Below are 5144 nucleotides of genomic sequence, written 5' to 3'. Positions count from 1 at the left end.
AACAGCTTTGATGAGCTCCTGGGGTTGTTGGGCACCCGTTTAGAACGTCAGGACACCTTCATGCGGGACAGTATACCACCAGTAGAAAGACTGATTATTACTTTGCGGTAAGTAGACTCTAATTGTGGCCTTATAAAGCATTTGCATTGTGTGGTGACTGGATATTAGTGTGGCCTTTGTTATTTTCTACTGGTGGTTGTGACGTTTGAGTGTTTTTGCGGGGGGGTATTGGATGTGTATGCTTTTTAAATTTGGCATATATATAACATACATACATAGTTTACCCACATTTTTCCATATGGAACCACTCACTTCGAAATAAGAGTCCCAAAAACTTTGCGAATGTTTTTATTTTTGGGAAAAGTAATAACATCTTACAGTTCCTCAAAAAATGCGCAAAGTGTGTTTAACAAAATCAACATAACTATCGTACTTTTTAACTTAAAATTATTAGGTAATTTTCCTATATTAACAATGAAGGTCGAACACCCCTGATGCACCAAATTATGTATGTTATTTCTCAAAGGTTTTGGTATTGTGGGAAGGCAAAATGTGGCTCTGGATCCCGCATGGCCTCTCTCATTCCGCCTGATTGATGGGCAGGTTGCATTTGAGTGGTGGTGGAGGTGTTGTTGCCCATGCTGGTGGAGGGATAGCTGTATGATGATTGTGGTTGTGTGTGCCATGTGTCGTGAGGGTGTGGTATGTTAGTTTGTGGGTATGTTTGTGATGTGTATGTGTGAGTGGTTGGTGGATGTTGTGGTGGATGTTGTGGTGGATGTTGTGGTGCATTGTTGGGCTGTGTGATGTCATAATGTGGAATGAAGCTGTCTAGGGCCCTTGTTAAGGTATCCCTCGCTTCAGTTATGCGACTTCTGGGCACTTGCTGCATTTTTTCCTCCAAACTAAGTAAGAAAAGGCCATCACAAGAGAGTTTGGGTGCTGGATGGGCAAGTGCATCCAGGCATGCAATTAGCCGGTCCTCTTGGCGATCTGGTCTTCTCCTTTTTGGACGGTGAGTCAGAATGTTTTCGGTTTCCACGACAGGTGGGGCAGGCTGTGTGGGGGTTTGGAATGGAGGGGTGGGATCGGTTGGAGGAGGACTTAGTGGCCCCGTAGACGCACAGGCCTCACTGTCTCTGGTGACCTCTTCCTCCTCCTGCTGTTGATTTTGCGACTAGCTACTATCGGTGCTGTGAACATGAAAATATACATAAGTATGTGTAAGATATGAAAGTGAATGCATGTCATACCACACCCTCTCCTGCATGTGTATGCACTGGACTCACCTACGCATTTCAGTGCATGGTATTAGAAAGGTCATTTGCTCCGCATGGACATAGCTGGACCGTGCACTTGGCGAAGCTCCGCTCCTCTGTTCCCTCTCCTTGCGCCGATGACGAATGAATGCATCTTTGAGGCTCTTCCACTTGTTTTTTAGTAAGTTTACTATAATAAAAAAAAAAAAACATCCGTTAATTGTAATCTTTATTTTCGCACATTTTTTTTAGCTATTTAGCTACTGGCCACTCTTTGATCAGTCTTCACTACACCTTCCTGATCGGGAAATCCACAGCCAGTGTGATCGTGAAGGAAACCTGCATCGCCATTTGGCATGTCCTTCATGCTGCTGTGATGGGCCAACCAAACAAGGAGGAGTGGCTGAAAATTGCGGACACTTTTCAGCTAACATGCAATTTCCCGAACTGTGTAGGAGCAATTGACGGCAAACACATCCGCGTTCTGAAGCCAATGAGGAGTGGCAGTCAGTTCTTTAATTATAAAAAATACTTTTCTGTTGTTCTTTTTGCGGTATGTGATGCTAACTATTGTTTCCGTTACATCGATGTGGGTTCCTATGGCAGCAGCTCGGACTCTGCTGTTTTTGGGCATTCTGACTTTGGTCAAATGCTCATAATGCCCTTGACCTTCCCGGGAACACCACACTGCCTGGCACCACTTATCCGTCTATGCCATTTGTTTTTGTTGGTGACGAGGCATTTGCTCTAGGTGAGCATCTTATGAGGCCATACTCCAGCCGTGGTCTCTCCATTGCGCGACGTGTTTTTAATTATCGTCTGACAAGAGCACGCAGGGTGGTGGAATGTGCATTCGGCATATTATCCAACAAATGGCGAGTTCTGCACTCACCCATACATCTTAAATTGGAGACCGCCATCTCAGCTGTGAAGGCAGCATGTGCTCTTCACAATTTTGTCAGACAAAGGGATGGCTTCAATTTTGAGGATTCTTTGAGCCATTCCATGGAGAGTCCGATTCGCATCGGTGTTCATGGGACCACACATGGTGCCGCTATTCGGGACCACTTCACTACATATTTCATGTCACCACAGGGGGAGTTACCTTGGCAAATGCAAGCCATATAAATTTATATTATTTTGTCATTTTCAGCTGCAAAGATTGTTTCTTTATCTTTTAATATTCCATTTTCTTTGTTTATTGTAATGGCTGAATTAAAAGATTTGAAGAGTGAATTAGTGCAATGCTGTTTTTTCACCTATATAGTGCCCCTTGTAGAAGCCCCAATAGTGCCCACCAATAGGCCCATGGAGTCAGCTGGTGAGGAGGACATGCCCACCATGTGGCAGGAGCCATGTTGGAAATAAGAACAAGTACAGCAAGCATGGAGGATCTCAGGAGCCCAGACTACAGGGACGGCATGGCAACATCATCTGGTATCGTGGAAGATGGAGACCAGGAGCGGATACAGGATCAGCGGCGGCGGGTTTCACAGCACCCGTGCAGCCTGGTAAGATATAATGGAGTCCCCTTTTATCTCTTCTTAGTAGTCCTGGGGGCGTTGGGGAAGGGGCACGTCTGGGAGAGCTGGGAAGGGGTCTCGGGCAACTTTTGGGGGGTCTGGCGGCTTAGTTGACAGGCTTATGGGAAGGTGGGGGCTTGCCGCTGCCGGCTTGGGGAGTGGGTCCTATGAGTTGGATGTCCGGAGGGGGGCAAGCTAGCAGGGTGGGGGTGTCTGTGGCGGTGCAAACTCAGGCTGGGGGGAGGAGGACACGCCAAGGGTGGACGATGGGTCTTATGGTATATGTGTGTTTTGAGGGTCCGTTAGGGGCAAATTTGAAGCAGGAGGTTAGGGAGCGAATTTGGAAAGGGGAGCATGTGAATTTTTTTTTCTTACTTCCCCATAAGATTTAATTTTGATAGGGGGGGGGAGGAGGATGAGGAAAAGCGCCGGTATCGGTTGGCGCACTTTTTCTATTTGGCTTCAGGCATTCGCGATTTTAGCAAGCGTAATCTGCATTATTTTGTTATTTGGACATGATAGGGGAAGCGTATAGGGTGTACGGCGGTATAGGTTGGCTCCGTTACGACAAGCAATTTAGACAGAGGAAGGCAGTGCGGCCCAATATGCGTTTGGATCATAAAGATATTGGGCTCTAGCTTAGAATAATGGCGCCATTGAGGTCGGGGAAGCCCTTTTGGGAGGAGGCTGGGGGTTCAGGGCAAGGGAGTTTTACGGCGGCATCAGCGAGAGGTTTGTGTTTCCTCTTTAACAAAGAAAACTGTAAATTTGTGGCAAAGTGTAAATTTAAGCACGAGTGCACAACATGTGGCGGCTCCCATGGAGCTAACAGGTGCTTCAAAGGGGGTAGACAAGACAGAAAGGGGGGGACAACACTGGGGATTCAGGGAGGGATCGAAATAGCCTTGAGAATGTGAAGGGACGGTCAAACTTATGGGGGTCAAGTTGCGCATTGTTGGCGGTGGGGAGGTCCCCGAAGTTGGTGAATATGGTGGTAGTTGACAATGAGAGGGCCCCACGGATGGGGCTGGACTCTCATGGTTGAACTGGAGTGGAGGAATTAGGCGTCCATCAGTTGGTGCCTCCGAGCTGGCATTCATTGGCTGGGGGCAAGATGGAATTGCCAGTTTATTTGGGTGCAGTGGTGTTATCGGGGCTTCTAGGACCTCCCTCGTCATTTACTCAGGGTTATTTATGTTGGATGCTTATATGTTATTTACTTGTTATTTAATAAAATGGTTGCTGTGGCTGATTCAATCAGAACCGTTGTCCGGCTGTTATTTTAATGGTGGGAGGTTAAAAGGTGGGGGGTCAGGGTGACCCGAGCGGTCTAACCAATACCATTGTCAAGTGGGGCCAGACTGGGCACAAAGGACTAAGGGGAGGCCATCATGATGATGGTTTGGTTAAGTGAGGGGAGGCATTAAAGGGGTTAATCGGCCTAGAGTCAGTTGAGGGGTAAAGGAGACTGGGGGTAAAGGAGTGCAATTTTGGTTAGGTAGCCAAGTGAACTCCCGCCCTCCCGCCCCTTAAATAGGTAAGATAGGATGGGGAGTCCCTGTAGAGATGATAATATAAAAAAAAATTTTTTTTATATATTTATATATATATTATATATAAAAAATATTTTTTTTTACTTTATGGTTAGTAGTCGCGGCAGCCGTGACAGTGGGGAGGTCCTTGAAGTTGGTGAATATGGTGGTAGTTGAGAATGGGAGGGACTGGGCTCTCATGGTTGAACTGGAGTGGGGGAATTACCGTATTTTTGGCCCTATAAGACGCACTTTTTTCCCCCAAAAGTGGGGGGGAAATAGCAGTGCATCTTATGGGGCGAATGCTGCTGATTTTGCAGAATTTTCAATGATACACCCGCTGCGATGCCGCGCGGCGGGTGTATCAGCTGTGAGGGAGGAGGGGCTGGGGGCCGGCATCTGCTTTTATAATGACAGCGGGGCCCGTGCAGTGACTGTATTCTACTACACGGGCCCCGCTCACTGTATAATCGTATCTGTAATAGTTAATTGTTATGTATATAATCGGGTAATCAGCGCCTGTATACTTGCAACTACAAGCGCTCGGTAGCAGAGAGGAGGGAGGAGGCAGGCCGGGAGGACGGGCTCTGGCAGCGTGAGTCACTACGCCACGCGCGTGCGCCGCCCACTTTATGAATGAAGCAGGCGGCGTGGGCGCATGACGTAGTGACTCACGCTGCCAGCGCCCGTCGTCCCGGCCTGCCTCCTCCCTCCTCTCTGATACCAAGCGCTTGTAGTTGTAAGTATACAGGCGCTGATTACTCGATTATATACATAACAATTAACTATTACAGATACGATAATATACAGTGAGCGGGGCCCGTGCAGTA

General features: G+C 47.5%; 1 long non-coding RNA gene across 1 annotated transcript; it reads right to left on the bottom strand.

The window, feature by feature from the left end:
* Positions 1-332: 332 nt before the first annotated feature.
* On the bottom strand, positions 333-1516 carry LOC121003727. Its single transcript, XR_005779592.1, has 2 exons — positions 1294-1516; positions 333-1193 (listed from the first exon to the last, which is right to left on the bottom strand). It is a non-coding gene; the product is annotated as an uncharacterized LOC121003727 (long non-coding RNA).
* Between the last annotated feature and the right edge of the window lie 3628 nt (positions 1517-5144).

Source organism: Bufo bufo, chromosome 6 (genome assembly GCF_905171765.1).
Source record: "Bufo bufo chromosome 6, aBufBuf1.1, whole genome shotgun sequence".
NCBI classification, from domain to species: Eukaryota; Metazoa; Chordata; class Amphibia; order Anura; family Bufonidae; genus Bufo; species Bufo bufo.
Note: the sequence above shows the minus strand (reverse complement) of the source record. Positions and strands in the feature narration are given on the sequence as shown.